Raw genomic sequence first — 25,437 nt, forward strand, 5'->3', positions numbered from 1 at the left:
TTACTCAGTCTCGAGTATGTCCTCATAGCAGAATGAGAATGAACTAATACAGGGAGTGAGCCACTCTTGGAGCTTCTTTTGCCTGTATTCACTGGTGTCTCCAGGCTGCAGGCTTCTCTAGCATCCACTCCAGGTACATAAGACAAAACAAAACAAAACAAAACACACACACACACACACACACACACACACACAGAGGGAATTCACAATCCTGTTTCTCCTAAGGTCCTGAGTCCCTCCCTGGTCTGCCTTCTTCTTACCACCTTTTAACATCTTTTAATTTTGTTTCATATATAATGCCCATAGTTTTTAGCTGTACTTACCAGGACAAACAGGGAGAGGTGTGCTTATTCCATCTTGTCTGGAACCATGACTCTCCCTTTTTACTTAACATTGTTAAGTATTTTAATGTTCCCAAGGTTGGGACATATCTTAGAGTTGCTGTGTACATATAATGCGGAGTCTCCTTTTATGAGCTCTGTAGCACACCTTATCACCATGATTGTTTACAAAGGGACTTCACCATTACCTTCCATGTTGGTTTTCTATGGCTGCTATAACAGGTTACCAAAAGCTTCGTGGCTTAAAACAACACAAACGTATTATCCTGCAGTTCTTGAGGCTAGGAGTCCGACATGGGCTAAAAGTAAGAGGGCTCTGTTCCTCTCTGTAGATTCAAGGGGAAAACCTGTCCTTTCCCTTTCCAGCTTCTGGAGGTTGCCTGCATGCTTTGACTGATGACCTCCTTCATCTGTCTTCAAAGCCAGCAAGAGCGGGTTGAGGTCTCATATTGTATCACTCTGATCTCCTCTTCTGCCTCTCTCTTCTACTTTAAGGACCCTTGTAAGTATAATGGCCCCAGCTGGATGATACAAGATAATCTCCCCTTCGTAATGCCAGCTGATGAGTAACCTCACTTTCACCTGCAACAAATGTAATCCCTTTGCTATGTAACCTAACATATTCATATTCATAGGTTACGATGTGGATGTCTTTGAGAGGTCATTATTCTGCCCCCCACATTGCCTGCTTTAATATAAGTAAACACACTTGGTGGATGTCAGCTTTGACGTCAATACTACTGCTACTAATAAGAATAACAAGGAATTATTATCATAAAAACTCCAAGAAGCAGTTATTATTTCCATCACCTTCCTTTGCAAGGAAAATTGAGGTCCCAGAAGATTGAGTATTTTGTCCCAAGTCACAAGACTGTTGCTATGAGGTGTCCCAGAGCAGGGTTGGGGCAACAGGACTAGATGTCTAAAACAGACATCCTTCCAGCCAGAGGAGCTACCTGTGTAAAGGTAGCCCCTTCTGTACCAGAAAAGGCCCAGTCCTTGGAGCAACAGGCCTGGTTCAAATCCTCATCTCCCTGCTCACTGCACCGTGGTCTGGGCAAATTATTTGAACTTGCCTTGCTCCAGTTTCCTCCTCCTCCTCTGTTCAGGAGAGGACATGCCAGGGCCTAGGAAACTGTATGTGGAGAAGACACAGGCAGGGACATGTCCCATGTCTGCGCCAGTGTCCTGGCTCCTTGGCTATCAGGTCCATACCTGCCTTACCCTGCCCGGCCTTGCCCTGCCCTGGAGGGAGAATGTGCCCTAAACTCCAGGACCCTGTGTCAGCAGGGCTGGTGGACTGGGTAGCCCCTGACCCAAAGCATCTGTGAAGTATGCAGCAGACTCCATAAGGTGAGAAGGGCCAGCACAGGGCTCCCTTACCATCTGCACCAGAGTATAACACCCCTCCCTTGGGAGTCCAGGCCCCCAAAGTCTCAGCCCTAGCTCCAGCTCCAATAGGGAAAAATGGGCTGAGAAATGCACTGGGAGATCCCCAGCCTGGCTCTCCTGGGGGAACCAAAAAGGCTGCAAGTCACAAGGTGCCTCTCAGAAGTCCAGTCTGCCGCTGTGGAGGCACAGGGATCTGCATGTGCTTCTGCTGTTGCTAACGATCCTTACAATAACTCATAAAGAACCTGGGGTTCCCCCAGCCTCCGTACATGAGTCTCCCCCGGGCCTCCCCAGCCCTAATGCAGGGATGGAGATAACAGATTCGCAGAGGGACTTGGCCAAGGTCACACAGCTCACATGTGGAGGCAGAGCTAGAATCTGAGCCTCGGGGGTTATAAACAACATTTTGCTAAAACTTAGGCTTTGGGAGAACGGAGTGGGGCCCTGCAAAACTGTGCCCACAGGTTGTTATGGCTGGTGGGTGGGCCAGCCCTTCCCTCTGTGGTAAACAGGGAAGGCCCATGGGGTGGAGGCAGGGGTGGGGGTGGGGGTGCAGTGCTTGGGTAGGTTTGAGGTGGAGAATGAAGCAGGAAATAAATGAGGGGAGGGAGCAGGGGACAGGAAAATGATGGAGGACAAGGTGGGGTGACCATCCACGGCCCCCCAGTCCCCAGGCCCAGCTCAAGCCTGGGGTAAAGAATGAGCCTCGGCCTTTGGGGGCCTCACTTGTATCAGTAGAGGGGATCAGAGGCCCCATCTGGCCAGGCACTGCCCACAACGTGCTGTGACACCTTCTGTCAATCACCTGCCGCCCAGGCTTCAGTCTGCTCCTCAGTTAAATAAAGGATGTGGCCATAAAAGATCTCGAAGGCAGTCCCCTGCCCTGACAGGCAGAGGGCTCTGGGTGGCCTCTGTCAGATGGCAGGTTGGGGACTTCCTCATTCATTTGTTCAGCAAATATTTACCAAGCACCTACTGTGTGCCAGGCAGCAGGGTGCAGCTGGGCTTTCTATCTCTGCTTATACCGAGGAGACTCCAGGTGCAGGGGTGTGTGCAGCATGTTAGGCTGTGATTTCCTCAGAGTCTGACATGCACAGAGGTGAAACAAGCCAGTGCTCACACTGACCACAAATTTTAAAAGCCAGCCCAGCACTGAGGCTTACCACCACCCCCGGGGGGGGAAGTGCCAGCCTGGGCAGGGCTCCTGTGGCTGGGGGCAGCCTGGCTTTGCCCACCCAGCCCCAGCAGTCAGCAGGATATGGGCAGATCCAGGAAGACCTGCAGGATGATGGAATCCAGTTTCAGATGGCCAAAGCCAAGCTGACCACAGATAACAGAATGGATGGGCCAGGAAGATGCTTTTGACCCTGTTGGGGCTCAGAAAACAATACCCTGAAGCATGGGGCTCTGGCATGCTGAGAACTTTGAAATGAAGGAAACTGGAAGGTCATAGATGCAAGTTCTTTCTGATCTTCTCCTGCCCTCCCATCTCCTTTTCCTCTTTCTTCCCTGAAGCAAGTCATAGGAACCATAATTCAGCTTCCCCAGGATGCATCCTAGAAACTACAATCCCTCTCCCCCAAAGCAAGCCATAAAACCTAGAAAGGTCATTCTCTCCCTTCTCCTGCCTCCCTCATTCCAAAATAGTCCTGCCCTATACCTAGGAGCCAAAATGAGTGATTGAAGCGTAAGTCTCAGATCACTGAAGTTTATGGAGCCAGCTTGGGGGATACACCTGGGAAAAACACGAGTCACAGATGCATCTGTGGCTCTTTCTTCCAAAGACGTTCTCAGGAGGTTTTGTATTTATACATTTTCCTTAAAAAGTATGGGGTGGATGGCAGTGAGCTGAATGATTACATACTTGTGTATGTGCCCAGTAAATCTACATTTTATGTAAGATAAAGTGAATATTGGAAGAAAATGGGAATAGAGGAAGCATATGTCTCAGGGAGGGGTGAAGGGATGATCAATCTCATTTTATCTTTGTTCTGTACCTGGGAAGATAAGCAAGTAATCAACATTATCAATGTGGAGGCTTTTGAAAGGGCTGGTTTCTGTTCACTCCTTAGAAAAGAAAGCTTAATGATAGTTAGCAAGGAAGGGGATAAAAAATTGAGGCGAGTCTGACCTCCCATCCCATAATAAGGCATGTCTGACTTCCCATCCTGTCATCGTCATGAAATCAGCTTTCAAGGATTCTTTCGAGTCCCCTTGGCCAAGAGAGGGCCCGTTCAGTCATTTGGGGGCTTAGAATTTTATTTTTATTTCTCAAAAAAAGGCTGCACAGAGAGGCTAAGAATCTGAACACACAGGCCTATGGGGTTCCCCACTCTGCCTATTATTGTTACCAGAAAGGGGTCCCAATCCAGACCCCAAAAGAAGGTCCTTGGATCTCAGGCAAGAGAGTTTGGGGCAAATCCCTAAAGTGAAAGCAAGCTTTTTAGAGAAGTAAAAAAGCAAAAGAATGGCTACTCCATAGGCAGAGCAGCGGCACAGGCTGCTTGACTGAATATTTTTATAGTTATTTCTTGATTATATGCTAAACAAGGGGTGGGTTATTCTCATCCTGTGATTAAGAATGCCTGACCTTCTGGGAATGCGGCCCAGCAGGTCTCACCCTTATTTTACCTGGCCCCTATTCAAGATGGAGTCACTCTGGTTGCAACACCTCTGACATTACCATTAGATCATACCCTTTGTCCAACCACATTTCATACAATTGTCCATTCTTCCTCAAATCTAAGCATAGAGACAGACAGTTTGCACTGGGTGTTTGCGTCTTCATTTCCGAAAGCTCCCATGTCATATAAGAATTTGATTACATAGATTTGTTGTTTTTTTCTTGTTAACCTGTCTTTTGCTATAGGAGGGTTGGCAGTGACCCGTATTGTTAGTGGTGGTAGGTATCTGAGTTACTGGCAGTGAATCCACACACGTCTGCAGCAACTTCAATTCTTGCCTCCCCAGAAGAAAGAATTTGACTGACGGGCATAAGGCAGAAAGACAGAGGTGAGTTTCAGAGCAGGAGTGGAAGTTTATTAAAAAGCTTTACAGCAGAAAAGAAAGAGGGTATGCTTGGAAGAGTCCCAAGCTGGCGACTTAAAGAACAAGTGTGGTGTTTAACCTTGCTCCTAGGACTTTATAGGCTGGCCCCTTTCCCATGATTCTTCCCTTAGGGTGGGTTGCCTGCATGTGCAGTGTCCCCCTTATGCTTGGGAGATGAGCACGCACAGCGTGTTTGGGAAGTTGTACACGTGCCTATCTGAGGCTTTCTTCCCTTTTCTGGTGGAGTGCCCCTGGAAGGTCATACTCTGCCATTTTGTCTCTTAATGCACATGCCCAGGAAGTTGCTTCTCCCCAACATCTGCATTCAATGAACATTTTAGTGCAACAGGTGTGGACCATCAGGAAATGGCCCCTCCCTGGCACCAGCCGCCAATTTATCACTTTTAGAGAGGCAATGTGATAATTGCTTAATTATCACCTGACATTCCTAGTGGGTGGGGGAAGAGCCCTCTCCTGCCCCACTCATGCCTGTCTACCTACTGTAACATTATGATGGGGTCACATAAGGTTTCTGCCCCTACAATCCCAGCAGAAATAAAGACAAAGGGGCAGTGTGAAGCAGACACACAGAGTGAGGTTCGGAGTGGAAGTGTAACAGGTGAAAGAAAGAGAAGAGCTCTCTCTGCTGCAGAGAGAGGGGTCCTGGAGAAATGAGTTGCTGGTTCCATGGTGGAATGCAGCAAGTTTTATAGATGAGCTTGAGGAGGTGGTGTCTGATTTACATAGGGCATGAAAGATTGGTCAGACCAGGTGTTCTATTTGCATAGCATGCAAAAATCTGGCCACCCCCCCGAATCTTTTGTTATGCAGGTGGGTTTTCTGCATCTGGTGCCATGTTGCCTGCTTCCTTACTGTACATGTGGTGACAAACAAAAGGGAAAATGGAGCCTCTCTGTTGAACATACCTGGCTTCCAGGTAGCCCTTTTCTATTGGCACAACTGCAGCATTCACTCCTGCATGGTTATCTATGTCTGCAGCTCAATTTTTCTGGCTGCTTTTTGCTAGAAAATAAATTATTGGCCAGGTGTGGTGGCTCACGTCTGTAATCCCAGCATTTTGGGAAGCTGAGGCGGGTGGATGGCTTGAGGTCAGCAGTTCGAAACCAGACTGGCCAACGTGGCAAAACCCCGTCTCTACTAAAAATACAAAAATCAGCCGGGCATGGTGGTGCACGCCTGTAATCCCAGCTACTCGGGAGGCTGAGGCCTGAGAATCACTTGAACCTGGGAGGCAGAGGTGGAGGTTGCAGTGAGCCAAGGTTGTACCATTGCACTCCAGCCTGGGCAACAGAATAAGACTCATCTCAAAAAAAGAAAAAAGAAAATAAATTATTTTAGGGCTGCTTTTTGTTAAAAGGGAAGCCTTGCTGAGGACTCTGTTGCCCTTACTATCGGCCTAAATAATTTCTTTCTAGCTCCTGTATCAAAATCTCAGTTCATGGGCCTAGGAGTTTCCCTCAGAGGGGGCCCAAGATAACAAACGATCTGGCCATGAAAAAATCAAAAAGACCCCGGCCTTCTGGCAGCATGCGAGGGCTGGTTTAGCCCTACCTAAGACAGGGCATTGCTAGGGCCACCCTGGCCTCTGGGTCCGGAGCTGTGGAAGGAGGGTGGTGGTGGTGAAGGCTGCTGGTGGAATTGTAACCATCCAATGGGTTCTTCCTGCCCACTGCACAGAAAAAACCCATTCACTGAGACCACAGCATTGCAATAAAGAGTTTAATAGACACGAGGTTGTCCACACCACATGGGACACAGAGTTATTAATCAAATAGATCTCCTTGAAAACTCCAAGGCTAGGGTTTTTAAAAAATAGTTTGGTGGGCCAGGAAGACTATTTCTGGTTAGGGCCACAGGACCAGCTTGGTGGGAGTCAGTGGGGGTCAGAGATGCAAAAACCTGAAAAGACATATCAAAAAGCCAATCTTACGTTCTACAATAGTGATGTTATCTGCGGGAGTAATTGCGGAAGTTGCGAATCTTGTGACCTCCGGAATAATGGCTGCAATGGCTAATGTCTACACCTTAGAAGAATTCAGGATCCTCACATCCTCCTAATCTGGTGGCCTTTCATTAGCTTTAGGTTTAGTTTTGGGGAAGGGCTATTATCATTTAAACTATAAATGTCTCCCAAAGTTAGCTTGGCCTATGCCTAGAAATGACTCAGGGCTCTTTGAAGGTTAAAGGCAAGATAGAAGTTGGTTAGATCACATCTCCTTCACTGTCATAGTTTTCTCACTGTTAAAATTTTTGCAAAGGCAATTTCAGGATTAGAGTCCCCCAGCGACACCTCTCTGTCACTTGCAGAGGGTCCCAGGTCCTGCAGAGTCACGAAAACCAGTCTGTGACATGACATGTCCCTTTGCTCAAGGGAGGGCTGCTTGGAGCTGCACACTGTGCTGAGTTAAAGAGCAAGAGTGTCCAGGGAAAGTGATGAGGCTGCAGCCCCAGCTCACCTACCCTTCCTGGGCTTCATGTCCACCTCAGAAAGGCCCAGCCTTAAGGTCATCAGCAATAGTTGCATGGGTTGAAAGCACACAGCCTGGGCCAACTTGCACACTGGGCATTGGGGAAGGGACATTGGCTCTGTGATCCCAATTCTCCCATCTCCACCCCCTCCATTGGCGGCAGAACAGAGTTTCTTTCAGCATCTGGGAGACACTCTGTGGGTCCCGGGGGTTAGACACCCCATTAACCCAGGACAATGTCCTGTCACAGCAGAGCCCTTGCCACCCTCAAGAACACCCTCAGATGACACAGAGTCCTCAAAGCCTGAGCCATGGGCTTGTTAGACATCATGTTCTTGGGCTCCACCCCAGACTCAATGCATCAGAAACTCTGGGGTTGCTTAAGTTTGTGTTAAAGGATACTTTTCAACAAAAAGTAAAATTATGATTCTAAGGCAGTTATAAAATCAATATTGTTAAAGACTTTATTCAACTCGTTATTAGTGAGGAAAGTGAGGATAGCAAAGTCACCTGGTGTCCATCAAGCAGACCATCTGGAAGCAAAACTCTTTATTTAAGGAACTCAGAAGTAATTAGACTTTCCTATTTTCTAAAGCCATAATCTGACACCAGGCTTCTTTCTAAAACATGTATAAGTAACTAGGATTTCTAATGCATCTCTGGAATGCATGTATGTTGAAACTCATTGTGCAACACTTGCCGACATCAAGGCACCAAATTACCTACATGGCTAATATGGTCCAAATTACCCTTAAGCTCCCACTTTAAGGTCCATAAATACCCCTAAGGAAAATCCACCTTGGCACGCTCAGTCTTGTCTAGCTGAAGCGCCCTGCTATACTCTGCTGCAGTGTTCTTTCTGTTTAATAAAACCTTCCTCTTCAAACCTATTCTGCTGTCGGTACATTCTTTTCCCATATGTGAGCCAATCACTCTCCACTGCCAGGGCTCTGACAACTTGCCTGGCAGAAACCTATAGGATGTTTCAACATGTTCAAGGGAGAATCCAAAGAATAGACACATTTATATATCAGGAATATTAAAATGAACTTACAAGTGGATCCCAAACTGGTTTCTCCACATTGGCAGGGTCATCCCTTCACCAGAGAGAATTTATTTGCATGTCCATAGGCAAGACTTATTTTGTTTGCTGTCAGTCATTTACAACTTATAGATTTGTAAAACAGCACACAGTGAGATACCCCTACAGGGTGTGATCTAAACAATTCATAGTTTTCCATTAAATCACACATTTTCCCCTCAAGAATCTCCAGCTGAAATGATCCAACAGGATTTGGTCAGTCTGTGGCCTGGCCAGCTGGGGGCCACACCCTGACGGAGGCCCATAGCTCCTGATGAGTGGGAGAGGATGGGGGACGCTTGGAAAGAACCTAGGGTTCCCACAGTGAGGATCAGCATGGCTTTGTATAGCCCATCTCTGAATGCCTCAGAACCCACTAGGAATAAGCAATTTACTGTTATTGAAGTCTGTGAAATAATTCATTCCTAAATAAATTTGCTAGGGAATTGTGGGCTGTAATTACTGACAGACATTGCCAGACACTGAAGGTCTATCAGGCAAAAACCAAACAGAACCGACTAGACTTGTAGGCGGATGCAAGACAGGTGAAGAGGCAGGAGGAGGCTGTGTGGGACACAGCCGGGTGGTTTGCACGCTGTGTCCTCATCCTGCATTATCTTCTTCCAAGGCCCTGGCATAAACGAGCTCCAGGTGTGGAAGACAGAGGATGATGAAGGAGCTGGCTGAGGTGGCCCCTGAATTCAGATCCCCCTCCCCAAGGTGGTTCCTGAGGGGCATGGGGCCTGCTGGAGTTCAGCGGGGCTTCAAAGCAGACAGACCTGGAGTCCCTGTCCCTGGAGTCCCCCAGAGTGAGCCTTGCACCCCCTAGGCCCTCATCACATGTGCTAATAGCGTTGGAAATAGTAACTTGAAGCCCCAGCTCTGTCCTGGCTCAAGAGGCACTCAGTTCCCTTCCTCCCACCAGTGTGATGGTACCTCTGAGTTGCCAGAGGAACACTGGGCAGCCTGGCTCGCTGCAGCCTGCAGGAGGTGGGCAAATGTCAGAAGGTCCTGTTTTGGGGCTCCCCAATATCCAGGATCTCAAAAAAGTCTGGGTGGTGTTTGCTTCACTCTTGAGTGTAGCCTCACCCCTCAGGCCCTGGTTACAGCATGGCCGGCAACTCCTTTGCCTATTATAGTGGATTCTGACCCAGTCTTTCTGCCACCTGCCCCTTCTCCCTCCACTCCACACACAACCCCTGTCAGCTAGACCAGGAACACTGGGATGTAGGGTCTGTGCAGGCAACAAGCTAACAACATGGGGAAAGGTCACATACTTCGTCCTTGGGAATGTTGGTACCTAATGCCCTGGTGGGCAGAGAGCACATTCTTCCTGCAAGTTTGCTGATCAAATGCCCTTAGCAATAAACAAGAAATATGCTCATAGGCTGGCAGGGAAAATGGATGCGAAACAAATCATTGCAAATGACTAAGTAAACAATTGACAACATGATAAGGACCACGAAGGAAAAATCTAGTATTCTATGGGAGCCACGGTCTGAGCTGAGCAGGTGGTGAGTGGTCAGGTAGGCTTCCCTGAGGAAAGATACACTGAAACCTGAAGGATGAGAAAGAGTTGGCTGGGGGAAGAGCAGAACAAAGAGTTCCAGGTGGAGGGACAACGTGTAGGCCCCGTAGTACAGCTCTGCCATAGCTACTTCTCAGCTTGGATCCTCTCCGTGACTCCCGGGGACGCTGTCCAGCAAAGCCCACTCTCCTTTCCTGAGACCCCATGCTAAGGCCAAGCCCTTCTGTCAGATTTCTCACCTGCTGCTCTCCTTGCGCACTCAGGACCCAGCCAGATGAACTATTCTTGCCCCCAGAGCCTGTCCTATGTTCTCAGCTTTGTGCTTTGCCTAGTGCTGCTGTTCTCCTGGAAATGCCCTTTTGCCTCCTCTCCACCTGCTAAAATCCTCCCCTTGGTTCCAGTTCTGGATGAGATGGAACAAGCATATCCTGACCTGTCTATCCCACTGAAGGCAGCTGTAACCCTGGGCGGCACGCATGGAGCAGCCATCTGAAGACTCGGAAAAGTAAATAGCAGCAGATGCATTTGGAAGAAAACCAAAGCCTGAAGTATCTCAGCACCAGCAGTGAGTTTACCACTCTTGTTCCTCTGAGATTCCCCTGCCTGGGCTCAAGGCACCCCAAAACGTGGATGTGGATTCGGGTAGGGATCTGTGAAGCAGTTTGATTCCAGTCAGTCTCGTCAGAGAATCCTTACCAAGGGCATCCACATCTGTGACACCAGCTGCCCATCAGCGGCCTCGATTTGTTTCCAGTTTGCTGCTCCAAAGAGGGATGTCTGTAACCTTCCAGTCTAGAGTCTTCCCAGCAGCAGAGCAGACGGCCCGGCCATTGGTGCCAGGTAAGAGTTAGTTAACATGTAGCAAATTTCTTTGCGGGGAGCACTGGCGGGGGCATTAGGACTGCAGTGAGTTCTGCCCACTGAGCAGAGTGATCATGTTCACTTATTGTTTTATGGAGATGGTGCTGAGGCTGAACACCTACAGCAGCTTTGCTTTAGGGGGCATGGTTGGTGATAATGTTTCCGCTAAAGGGATTGCTGCCAAGATGCTGCTAAGGAGAGGCCAACTGGCTCTTGAATACTCCATTTCCTTTTAAACGGAGAGATCTCTTAGGCTCTTCTCACTTTTTTAGTCATTGAGTGAGTTGATACACCCCAAAATGGGGATGGCAGGCCAAAGAGTCACAAAGCATCCTCGCGTCAGGCATTCAGTTCCAGCAAGAGCTTGGTCACAGCTGCCTTGGAACAAAAAAAAAGTTTATTTGGCTTCTCTTCCAGCAGGTGGCGCTGTTATACTAGGAACTGCCTCTGAGTAGTCCTGCAGCCGTTAAATCTTTAATTAAATTGATTTCTCTTTCTCCTGCTGTGATTCTTTGTCTCTGCTGGGCCACCAGGTATTGTTTAGGTAGGTAAGAGGGGAAGAAAAAAATGATACCAGAAGGAAATGTGGAACATTAGAAATGAACAAGAACAGAAATGGCAAATATCTGGATAAGTATAATAGGTTATTCTTCTCTTGTTGAGTTCTTTAAAATATGTAAGACAATTAAAAGCAAAAAATTTTAACACCATTTTAAAAAGTTTCAAAGTATGTAGCTGTAATACATGAGACAATTACAACAAAAAGAGGAGGAAGGTAAGGAGATCCATATGGTGGTAAGATTCTGATATTCCACTTGAAATGGTGAAATATTGATTCTAAATAGACTACAAAAAGTCAAATATGTATATTGTAATCCTTAGAACACTGAAAAATTACACCAAGAGTTAATGCCAAAAACCCACTAGAGGCCGGGAGTGGTGGCTCACACCTGTAATCTCAACACTTTGGGAGGCTGAGGAAGGTGGATCACTTGAGGTCAAGAGTTTGAGACCACCCTGGCCAACATGGTGAAACCCTGTTTCTACTAAAAATACAAAAATTAGCTGGGCATGGTGGTGCATGCCTGTAGTCCCAGCTACTTGGGAGGCTGAAGTGGGAGAATTGCTTGAACCTGGGAGGCAGGGGTTGCAGTGAGCCTAGATTGCACCACTGCACTCCAGCCTGGGTGACAGAGAGAGACTCCATCTCAAAAGAAGAAGAAGAAAAAAAAAAACCCAATAACACACACACTAGATAACTTAAACTAGAATACTAAAAAAGAAGTTTAAGTAAACCAAACAAAGGAAAGAAAAAAAAGGGGGAACTAAAAATACAGAAAAAAGCAGAAAATAAATAATAATTAGAAGACCTGAATCCAAACATATCAATAATTACATTACATGTAAATGACATAAACACACCAATTAAAAGATAGAGATTGACAGAATGAATTTTATAAAAATGACTCAAGTACATGCTCTCTATAAGAAACTCTCTTCAAATATTATAGTATAGGTAGGTTAAAAAGAAAAACTATGGAAAAAAACCAAAAAAAAAAACTGCACATTGAAGACCCCAACTGAAACAAAACTACTATGTTAATATCAAAGTAGACTTCAGAACAAAGAAAACTACCAGGGTTAAAAAGGGATATTACATATTGGTAGAAAAGTTAATTCACTGGTATTGGCATAACAACAGACACATAGAACAATAGAACATAATAGAGAACCCAAATATAAATCCACACATTTATAACCAACTCATCTTTGACAAAAGATCCCAGAATATGCAATAGGGAAAGGACAGTCTTTTCAATAAATGGTGCTGAGAAAACTGAACAACTAAATGCAGAAGAATGAAACCAGATCCCTATCTCTCACTATACACAAAAATCAAATCAAAAAGGATTAAAGATTTAAAAGGACTAAAACCTGAAACTATGAAACTACTAGAAGAAAACATTGAGGAAAACCTCCAGGCAATCAAAGCAAAAATAGACAACGGAGATTACATCAAGTTAAAAAGCTTCTGCACAGCAAATGAAACAAGGTGAACAGGCAACCTACAAAATGGGAAAAAAATATTTGCAAACTGTCCCTCTGCCAAGAGAGTAATAACCAGAATATATAAAGAGCTCAAACAACTCAACAGCATAAAACAAATAATCTGATTTTAAAATGGGTGTCTGGGCACTGTGGCTTACACCTATAATCCTAGCATTTTGGGAGGCCAAGGCGAGAGGATAGCTTGAGCCCAGGAGTTTAAGATCAGCCTGGGCAACATAGTAAGACCCTACCTCTTAAAAAAAAAAAAAAAGTAGCTGGGTGCAGTGGCATCATGCACCTGTATTCCCAGCTACTTGGGAAGCTGTAGTGGATCATTTGAGCCCAGAAGGTTGAGGCTGCAGTGAGTAGTGATGATGCCACCGCACTCCAGCCTGGGTGAAAAAAGAACAAGACCCCATGTCAGTTAAAAAAATATTTTAAAAGAGTAAAAAGTATTAAAAATTTAAAAATAAATAAAAATCGGCAAAAGATCTGAACTGACATTTCTCAAAAGAAGATATACAAATGGCCAACAAGTATATGAAAAAATGTTCAACATCACTAATTATCAGGAAAGTGCAAATCAAAACCACAACGAGGTATTATCTCACCTTGGTTAAAATAGCTTGTACCAAAAAGGCAGGCAATAACAGATGTTGACAAGGATGTGGAGAAAGGGGAACCCTTGTACACTGTTGGTGGGAATGTAAAGTAGCACAGCCACTATGGAGATCAGTATAGAGTTTCCTCAAAAAACCAAAAATAGAACTATCACATGATTCAGCAATTCCACTATAGGGTATATATCCAAAAGAAAGGAGGTCAATGTATCAAAGAGATGTCTGCCTTCTAATGTTTATTGCAGCACTATTTACAATATCCAGAATACAGAATCAACCTAAGTGCCCACTAATGGATGAATGGATAAAGAATATGTACCTACACACAATGGAATATTATTCATCCATAAAAAGAGTGAAATCTTGCCATTTGCAACAACATGGATGGAACTGGAGGCCATTATGTTAAGTGAAATAAGCAAAGCATAGAAAGACAAACACTGCATGTCCTCACTTGTGGGAGCTAAAGAAGAGATCTCATGGAGATGAAGAGTACATGGGTGGTTACCAGAGGCTGGGGAGGGGGGAGGGGAGAGGGGAAGGGGGAATGAAGGGGAAAAATAATGTAAATTATTTATCACCACAGAATTTTACACTTAAAATGGTAAAGATGGTGAATTATACATGTATATTTTACCTCAATACACTTTTTTTAAAAAAAAAAAAGAAAAATCAATTCATCACCAGGAAAGCATAACAATTCTAAATGTATGAGCACTGGAGAATAGAGCTTCAAAATACAGAAAACAAAAATTGTCAGAATATAAAAGGAGTAGACATGCTGACAATAATACTTGGAGATTGCAATACTCCTTTCTATGTAATATATAGAAATAGTGGCAAGGATAGAATGGAACACTATCAACTAACTTGAATTAAGTCATATTTATAGAACACTACACACTACAACAGCAGACTACACATTCTTTTCAAATGCACATGGAACATTTACCAAGATAGGCCATATTGTGAATAACATATCAAACCTTAAATTTAAAAGCATTGAAATCATACAAAGTATGTTTTCTGACTATAATGGAATTAAACTAGAAATCAATAAGAGAAGGATAACAGGAAAATTTCTAAACAATAAGAAAGCAAATCACACACTTAAAAAAGGGAAATCAGAAAATATATTGAAATGAAAGAAAATAACTATGTAACATATCAAAATTTGTGGGATGTAGCTAAAGTGGGAAGGGAATTTGCTGCATTAAATGATTGTATTACAAAACAAGAAATGTGTCAAAACAACAATTTAAGCTTCTGCCATAAGAGACTAGGGAGGAAAAGAGCAAAATAAACCCAAAGTGAACAGGAGGAAGGAAATAATAAACAGCAGTGTATTAAGGAAATTGAAGGGGGGGAGGAGCCAAGATGGCCGAATAGGAACAGCTCCGGTCTACAGCTCCCAGCGTGAGCAATGCAGAAGATGGGTGATTTCTGCATTTCCATCTGAGGTACTGGGTTCATCTCACTAGGGAGTGCCAGACAGTGGGCGCAGGTCAGTGGGTGCAGCGCACCGTGCACGAGCCGAAGCAGGGCGAGGCACTGCCTCACTCCGGAAGCGCAAGGGGTCAGGGAGTTCCCTTTCCTAGTCAAAGAAAGGGGTGACAGACAGCACCTGGAAAATCAGGTCACTTCCACCCAAATACTGCGCTTTTCCAACGGGCTTAAATAACGGTGCACCAGGAGATTATATCCCACACCTGGCTCGGAGGGACCTACGCCCACGGAGTCTCACTGATTGCTAGCATAGCAGTCTGAGATCAAACTGCAAGGCGGCAGCGAGGCTGGGGGAGGGGCACCCGCCATTGCCCAGGCTTGCTTAGGTAAACAAAGCAGTGGGGAAGCTCGAACTGGGTGGAGCCCACCACAGCTCAAGGAGGCCTGCCTGCCTCTGTAGGCTCCACCTCTGGGGGCAGGGCACAGACAAACAAAAAGACAGCGGTAACCTCTGCAGACTTAAATGTCCCTGTCTGACAGCTTTGAAGAGAGCAGTGGTTCTTCCAGCACGCAGCTGGAGATCTGAGAACAGGCAGACTGCCTCCTCAAGTGGGTCCCTGACCCCTGACCCCCAAGCAGCCTAACTGGGAGGCACCCCCAGTAGGGGCACACTGACACCTCACACGGCAGGGTACTCCTCTGAGACAAAACTTCCAGAGGAACAATCAGACAGCAGCATTCGTGGTTGCCTGATACCCAGGCAAACAGGGTCTGGAGTGGACCTCTAGCAAACTCCAACAGACCTGCAGCTGAGGGTCCTGTCTGTTACAAGGAAAACTAACAAACAGAAAGGACATCCACACCAAAAACCCATCTGTACATCACCATCATCAAAGACCAAAAGTAGATAAAACCACAAAGACGGGGAAAAAATAGAGCAGAAAAACTGGAAACTCTAAAAAGCAGAGCACCTCTCCTCCTCCAAAGGAATGCAGTTCCTCACCAGCAATGGAACAAAGCTGGACGAAGAATGACTTTGACGAGTTGAGAGAAGAAGGCTTCAGACAATCAAACTACAAGCTACAGGAGGAAGTTCAAACCAAAGGCAAAGAAGTTGAAAACTTTGAAAAAAATTTAGACGAATGTATAACTAGAATAACCAATACAGAGAAGTGCTTAAAGGAGCTGACGGAGCTGAAAGCCAAGGCTTGAGTACTATGTGAAGAATGCAGAAGCCTCAGGAACTGATGCAATCAACTGGAAGAAAGGGTATCAGTGATGGAAGATCAAATGAATGAAATGAAGCGAGAAGGGAAGTTTAGAGAAAAAAGAATAAAAAGAAATGAACAAAGCCTCCAAGAAATATGGGACTATGTGAAAAGACCAAATCTACGTCTGATTGGTGTACCTGAAAGTGATGGGGAGAATGGAACCAAGTTGGAAAACACTCTGCAGGATATTATCCAGGAGAACTTCCCCAATCTAGCAAGGCAGGCCAACATTCAGATTCAGGATACTCCTCGAGAAGAGCAACTCCAAGACACATAATTGTCAGATTCACCAAAGTTGAAATGAAGGAAAAAATGTTAAGGGCAGCCAGAGAGAAAGGTCAGGTTACCCACAAAGGGAAGCCCATCAGACTAACAGCTGATCTCTCGGCAGAAACTCTACAACCCAGAAGAGAGTGGGGGCCAATATTCAACATTCTTAAAGAATTTTCAAGCCAGAATTTCATATCCAGCCAAACTAAGCTTCATAAGTGAAGGAGAAATAAAATCCTTTACAGACAAGCAAATGCTGAGAGATTTTGTCACCACCAGGCCTGCCCTAAAAGAGCTCCTGAAGGAAGCACTAAACATGGAAAGGAACAACCAGTACCGGCCACTGCAAAATCATGCCAAAATGTAAAGACCATCGAGACTAGGAAGAAACTGCATCAACTAATGAGCAAAATAACCAGCTCACATCATAATGACAGGATCAAATTCACACATAACAATATTAACCTTAAATGTAAATGGACTAAATGCTCCAATTAAAAGACACAGACTGGCAAATTGGATAAAGAGTCAAGACCCATCAGTGTGCTGTATTCAGGAAACCCATCTCACATGCAGAGACATACATAGGCTCAAAATAAAAGGATGGAGGAAGATCTACCAAGCAAATGGAAAACAAAAAAAGGCAGGGGTTGCAATCCTAGTCTCTGATAAAACAGACTTTAAACCAACAGAGATCAAAAGAGACAAAGGAGGCCATTACATAATGGTAAAGGGATCAATTCAAAAAGAAGAGCTAACTATCCTAAATATATATGCACCCAATACAGGAGCACCCAGATTCATAAAGCAAGTCCTGAGTGACCTACAAAGAGACTTAGACTCCCACACATTAATAATGGGAGACTTTAACACCCCACTGTCAACATTAGACAGATCAACGAGACAGAAAGTTAACAAGGATACACAGGAATTGAACTCAGCTCTGCACCAAGTGGACCTAATAGACATCTACAGAACTCTCCACCCCATAACAACAGAATATACATTTTTTTCAGCACCACACCACACCTATTCCAAAATTGACCACATAGTTGGAAGTAAAGCTCTCCTCAGCAAATGTAAAAGAACAGAAATTATAACAAACTCTCTCTCAGACCACAGTGCAATAAAACTAGAACTCAGGATTAAGAAACTTACTCAAAACTGCTCAACTACATGGAAACTGAACAACCTGCTCCTGAATGACTACTGGGTACATAACAAAATGAAGGCAGAAATAAAGATGTTCTTTGAAACCAATGAGAACAAAGACACAACATACCAGAATCTCTGGGACACATTCAAAGCAGTGTGTAGAGGGAAATTTATAGCACTAAATGCCCACAAGAGAAAGCAGGAAAGATCCAAAATTGACACCCTAACATCACAATTAAAAGAACTAGAAAAGCAAGAGCAAATACCTTCAAAAGCTAGCAGAAGGCAAGAAATAACTAAAATCAGAGCAGAACTGAAGGAAATAGAGACCAAAAAACCCCTTCAAAAAATTAATGAATCCAGGAGCTGGTTTTTCGAAAGGATCAACAAAATTGATAGACTGCTAGCAAGACTAATAAAGAAAAAAAGAGAGAAGAATCAAATAGACACAATAAAATATGATAAAGGGGATATCACCACCGATCCCACAGAAATACAAACTACCATCAGAGAATATTACAAACACCTCTACGCAAATAAACTAGAAAATCTAGAAGAAATGGATAAATTCCTCGACACATACACCCTCCCAAGACTAAACCAGGAAGAAGTTGAATCTCTGAATAGACCAATAACAGGCTCTGAAATTGTGGCAATAATCAATAGCTTACCAACCAAAAAGAGTCCAGGACCAGATGGATTCACAGCCGTATTCTACCAGAGGTACAAGGAGGAACTGGTACCATTCCTTCTGAAACGATTCCAATCAATAGAAAAAGAGGGAATCCTCCCTAACTCATTTTATGAGGCCAGCATCATCCTGACACCAAAGCCTGGCAGAGACACAACCAAAGAAGAGAATTTTAGACCAGTAACCTTGATGAACATTGATGCAAAAATCCTCAATAAAATACTGGCAAACCGAATCCAGCAGCACATTAAAAAGCTTATCCACCATGATCAAGTGGGCTTCATCCCTGGGATGCAAGGCTGGTTCAATATACGCAAATCAATAAATGTAATCCAGCATATAAACAGAACCAAAGACAAAAACCACATGATTATCTCAATAGATGCAGAAAAGGCCTTCCACAAAATTCAACAACGCTTCATGCTAAAAACTCTCAATAAATTAGGTATTGATGGGACGTATCTCAAAATAATAAGAGCTATCTATGACAAACCCACAGCCAATATCATACTGAATGGGCAAAAACTGGAAGCATTCCCTCTGAAAACTGGCACAAGACAGGGATGCCCTCTCTCACCACTCCTATTCAAAATAGTGTTGGAAGTTCTGGCCAGGGTAATTAGGCAGGAGAAGGAAATAAAGGGTATTCAATTAGGAAAAGAGGAAGTCAAATTGTCCCTGTTTGCAGATGACATGATTGTATATCTAGAAAACCCCATCATCTCAGCCCAAAATCTCCTTAAGCTGATAAGCATCTTCAGCAAAGTCTCAGGATACAAAATCAATGTACAAAAATCACAAGCATTCTTATACACCAATAACAGACAAACAGAGAGCCAAATCATGAGTGAACTCCCATTCACAATTGCTTCAAAGAGAATAAAATACCTAGGAATCCAACTTACAAGGGACGTGAAGGACCTCTTCCAGGAGAACTACAAACCACTGCTCAATGAAATAAAAGAGGATACAAACAAATGGAAGAACATTCCATGCTCATGGGTAGGAAGAATCAATATTGTGAAAATGGCCATACTGCCCAAGGTAATTTATAGATTCAATGCCATCCCCATCAAGCTACCAATGACTTTCTTCACAGAATTGGAAAAAACTACTTTAAAGTTCATATGGAACCAAAAAAGAGCCTGCATCGCCAAGTCAATCCTAAGCCAAAAGAACAAAGCTGGAGGCATCACACTACCTGACTTCAAACTATACTACAAGGCTACAGTAACCAAAACAGCTGGTACTGGTACCAAAACAGAGATACAGATCAATGGAACAGAACAGAGCCCTCAGAAATAATGCCGCATGTCTACAACTATCTGGTCTTTGACAAACCTGACAAAAACAAGCAATGGGGAAAGGATTCCCTATTTAATAAATGGTGCTGGGAAAACTGGCTAGCCATATGTAGAAAGCTGAAACTGGATCCCTTCCTTACACCTTATACAAAAATCAATTCAAGATGGATTAAAGACTTAAACGTTAGACCTAAAGCCATAAAAACCCTAGAAGAAAACCTAGGCATTACCATTCAGGACATAGGCATGGGCAAGGACTTCATGTCTAAACCACCAAAAGCAATGGCAACAAAAGCCAAAATTGACAAATGGGATCTAATTAAACTAAAGAGCTTCTGCACAGCAAAAGAAACTACCATCAGAGTGAACAGGCAACCCACAAAATGGGAGAAAATTTTCACAACCTACTCATCTGACAAAGGGCTAATATCAAGAATCTACAATGAACACAAACAAATTTACAAGAAAAAAACAAACAACCCCATCACAAAGTGGGCGAAGGACATGAACAGACACTTCTCAAAAGAAGACATTTATGCAGCCAAAAAACACATGAAAAAATGCTCACCATCACTGGCCATCAGAGAAATGCAAATCAAAACGACAGTAAGATATCATCTCACACCAGTTAGAATGGCAATCATTAAAAAGTCAGGAAACAACAGGTGCTGGAGAGGATGTGGAGAAAAAGGAACACTTTTATACTGTTGGTGGGACTGTAAACTAGTTTAACCATTGTGGAAGTCAGTGTGGCGATTCCTCAGGGATCTAGAACTAGAAATACCATTTGACCCAGCCATCCCATTACTGGGTATATACCCAAAGGATTATAAATCATGCTGCTATAAAGACACATGCACATGTATGTTCATTGCGGCACTATTCACAATAGCAAAGACTTGGAACCAACCCAAATGTCCAACAATGATAGACTGGATTAAGAAAATGTGGCACATATACACCATGGAATACTATGCAGCCATAAAAATGATGAGTTCATGTCCTTTGTAGGGACATGGATGAAATTGGAAATCATCATTCTCAGTAAACTATCTCAAGAACAAAAAACCAAACACCGTATATTCTCACTCATAGGTGGGAATTGAACAATGAGAACACATGGACACAGGAAGGGGAACATCACACTCTGGGGACGGTTGTGGGGTGGGGGGAGGGGGGAGGGATAGCATTGGGAGATATACCTAATGCTAGATGACAAGTTAGTGGGTGCAGCGCACCAGCATGGCACATGTATACATATGTAACTAACCTGCACATTGTGCATATGTAGCCTAAAACTTAAAGTATAATAATAATTAAAAAAAAGAGAAAGAAAAAAGGAAATTGAAAATAGAAAAACAATAGAATCAATGAAACCAAGAGATGGTTCTTTTGAGGATCAATAAAATTGATATATCACTACTCAGACTGACAAACTTAAAAAGAGAGAAGACAGAAATCACCAAATCAGGGCTGGGCATGGTTGCTCACGCCTGTAATCCCAGCATTTTGGGAGGCCAAGGCAGGCAGATCACCTGAAGTCAGGAGTTTGAGACCAGCCTAGCCAACATGGCAAAAGCCCATCTCTACTAAAAATACAAAACTTAGCCAGGTGTGATGGTTCATGCCTGTAATCTCAGCTACTTGGGAGGCTGAGGTAGGAGAATCACTTGAACCTGGGAGGCGGAGGTTGCAGTGAGCTGAGATCTCACCACTGCACTCCAGCCTGGGTGACAGAGCGAGACCTCATTTCAAAAATAAAGAAAAAGAAAAGAGAAGAAAAAGAAGGAAATGACCACATCAGGAATGAAAAAGGGAATATAACTACAGACTTCACAGATATTAAAAATATAATAGCATCTCTATGCAAGTAAAATTGACAAATTACATGAAAGGGACTAAATCCTCAGAAATCACAAGCAATCAGTCTCACTCAAAATGAAGTAGACAACTCAAACAGTCCTTTAACAATTCTAAAAATTGAATTTGTGGTTTAAAACGGCATTAAAAAAATCTCCAACTCCTAATGTTTCCACCAACATACTTCTTTTCTTAATACAACAGCTCTACTGGAGGATTGCTCACATACCACACAATTCACCCACTTAAAGTGGGCAATTTAATAGTTTTTGGTATATTCACAGAGTTGTGAAACCATCACCACAATTTGTTTAAAACATTTTATCTCAGCAAAGGGAAATCCTGTATCCTCTAGCAATCATCACTCCCTATTTTCCCCCAACCCTCCAGCCCTAAAGGACCACTAATCTTTCTTTCTGTATGGATTTACTTATTCCAGACATTTCATATAAATGGAATAATACCATATGTAGTCTTTGTGACTAGTTTCCTTTCACTTACCGTAATATTTTCAAGGTAAATCTGTGTTATATAGCATTTATCTGTACTTCATTTCTATGGTCAAATAATAGTCTATTGTATGGGTATACTACATTTGATTGATCCATTCAAAAGTTGATGGATGTCAGGGTGGTTTCTACTTTTTGGCTATTATTAATAACATAGCTATAAATATTTGTTTCCAAGTTTTTATGTGGAGTTGTTTTTTCATTTCTCTTGGGTATACAGCTTGAAGTAGAATTGCTGGGTCATATTGTAACTATATATTTATCTTTCTGAGAAACTGCCAGACTTTTCCAGAGTAGCTGTACTGCTTACATTCTCACCAACAGTGTATGAAGTCTCTAATTCCTCCACATCCGTATAGCACTTATTATAATCTCTTTTTTTTTTTTAATTCTAGCCATCCTAGTGACTGTGCAGTAGCGTCGCACTATGGCTTTGATTTGCATTTCCTTGAGGACTAACAATGTTGAGTGTCTCTTCATTTGCTTATTGGCCATTTGTATGTCTTCTTTGGAGAAATGTCTATTCTGATTCTTTGCCTTTTTATTATTGAATTGTGTTTATATATTTTAAATACAAGTTATCAGATATATTAGATACAATTTAGATATATTTATATATTTAGATACAATTATCAGATACATAATTTGCTAATATTTTCTCCTATTCTCTAAATTGTCTTTTCACTTTCTTGGTCATATTCTTAGAACAAAAGTTTTTTAAATTTTGATGAAGTCCATTTTATCTTTATTTCTTTTGTTGCTTGTGCTTTTGCTGTCATATCTATTTATGTTTATTCTAATCTAAGGTCATGAAACTTTACTTCTATATTTTTTTCCTAAGAGTATTGCAGTTTTATTTCTAACATTTAGGTCTAGAATCTATTTGAGTTCATTTTTATGTATGGTGTGGGAAAGGAGTTTTTCACATGTGAGTATCTAGTTGTCCCAAGTACCATTTGTTGAAAATATTATTCTTTCCCCCATTGAATTTTCTTGGCACCATTGTCAAAAACTCAATTGACCATAAATATGAGGGTTTATTTCTGGACTCTTAGTTCTATTTCATTAGTCTATATGTCTATCTTTATGCTAGTACCACACTTTCTTGATACTGTAGCTTTAACTTTGAAATGGGCAAGTGTGAGTCCTCCAACTTGACTCTTCTTTTTCAAGATCATTTTGGCTATTCTAGGTCCCTTGCACTTCCATATGAATTGTAAAATTAGCTTGTCAATTTCAGCAAAAAAAGGCACCTGGAATTTTGTAGGGATTGAATTGGATCTGAAGCTTGGTTAGGAAGTGTTGCCATCTTAATATCAAGACCTCCAATCCAGGAACATGGGCTGTGTTCATTTATTTTGGTCTTTAATTTTTTTAATAAATGTTTTGTAGTTTTCAGTGTTCAAGTATTTATTATTTAAAGAAGTTTAATTTTACTTCTTTAGTTAAATTTATTCCTTTTTTATTTTATTTTAGAGATGAAGTCTTGCTGTTTTGCCCAAGCTGGAGTGCAGTGGCATGATCTCGGCTCATTGCAACCTCTGCCTCCTGAGTTCAAGAGATTCTCCTGCCTCAGCCTCCCCAGTAGCTGGGATTACAGGCACGCACCACCACACCCAGCCAATTTTTGTATTTTTAGTAGAGATGGGGTTTCACCATGTTGGCCAGGCTGGTCTTGAACTCCTGACCTCTAGTGATCCACCCGCCTCGGCTTCCCAAAGTGCTGGGATTATAGGCATGAGCCACTGCGCTCAACCCACTATTTTATTTTTTGATGCTATCATAAATGGAATTGTTTTAATTACATTTTTGAATGTCCATTGCAAGTATATGGAAACAATCGATTTTTGTATATTGATCTTGTATTCTGCAGGCTTGCTGAACTTGAAGTTTTATCAATTTTTAGTGTATTTTTGAGGATTTTCTATATTCAAGATCAGGTTATCTGCAAACAGATAGTTTAAGGGAAGATCACATGAGATAGTGCATGTGTCTAGCACATGGGAGCTTTCACTAGATGACTAGATGACATCCTCATTGGTTGCTACCTCCTTTCATGTCCCTGGAGTGGGGGCTCCCCTTCTCTGCAGAGTCAATCCTCTATCTGCCTTCCATATTGAGTGGGATCCTAAGAGATGAGCTGCCTGGATGCTCCCTCTGCCTAAACAGGTTTACTCTGAACATGTCCCTCAGCCCTATCATTGCCCATGGCTTCAGCCCCTTCTCCCAGGCAGAAAGGAATCCCAGGCCTGAAATGCACCCTTTCTACATGGAGTGCCCTAGTACAGAGAAAGAAAGAGGGAAGTGGAGGTTTTCACAATCCAGCATTTCTTTTTCCCAAGGTGAGGCCACCACTGTGCATCCCGGGGGCAGGAGGCTCTTTGAAGAGGAGACAGGGGAGAACAGCCAGCACTAGCCCAGCACCATTCGAGCCACATTCTGAATGACTCCAAATAAACAGGAGTAAAACGAGCTGCATACATGCTAATTGTACACTAAAAATTTAATATCTGGAAATTCTGCTCCTACAGTTATTACATACCTGTATCACAGTTTCTAAAAGCTCAACACATTTTTATTTCTCGCCCTCATGGGCCAGATCCTGCCCCCAGTTCAGTGACTGAGATGGGGCTGAGCTGTGCTGGGCAGGCCTTACTCACTCCTTGACAGAGTCCACCTTGAATCAGGTGGTTCTTAGATTGTTCTGTGGATTCTGGGGGCTTTGAAGTACACAGTCTCCTCTTAGTCCAGGGCACAAGCCCAAGGGTATCCTCTGACTGCTCCCAGCATGGGCACAGGCCTTGGTGGGAACAGAAGTCCTGCTGCCTCTGAAAACAGATGGTTTCACCCAGCCTCAGGCCAGGCTCACCACCAAGCTCTGCCCCAGATTCCTGGTGTCCCACTTCCTCCACAGGTAGGCCAGGGGATGGGCCAGTCCACTTCTGACAGAGCCCTAATGTCCGTGATCTCTCACTGCCCCATGCTGCATCTTCCCAGCCCCTCTGTCAAGACAGAGCAATAATGCCTCCTCTGTGTGATCATTGTGAGGGTAAGGTTGTCACCTGACACATAGCACAGGCTCTGAGAGCATCTGTTTCCTCCTTCCTACAGGGATGGGAGGTTCAGTGGTTAGTGCTAGCAGGTCACTTCCTCTGAGTCAAGTGCTGTGCATGGCTCCTTTTAAGGAGTGTCTCATTCAGCCCTTGAGTCAGGGAGCCATACCCTCCTGCTCACTGGAGCTTATGGAAATGATTGGGCTCCTCTGGAGCATTGTAACTAGAGAGGTAATATGGGGAGTTAGGAAGCCTCCAGGCAGAGCCCTCCAAGCCGAAGGCTGCTGGGTAATGCTAAGCCCTGGCCAGTCCCAGAGGACACTGGGACACATGTGCCAACTCAGCCCCAGAAGGAGCCTCAGACTCCCATCCCAGATAATAACACAGGATTACTCAGATACATTATTCTCCGCATTGAAAAAATAGCAACACCATTGTGAGCAGAGCCTGCTGAAAGAAGGGCTGGCAG

The sequence above is a fragment of the Pan troglodytes genome, chromosome 17 (genome assembly GCF_028858775.2).
Source record: "Pan troglodytes isolate AG18354 chromosome 17, NHGRI_mPanTro3-v2.0_pri, whole genome shotgun sequence".
NCBI lineage: Eukaryota > Metazoa > Chordata > Mammalia > Primates > Hominidae > Pan > Pan troglodytes.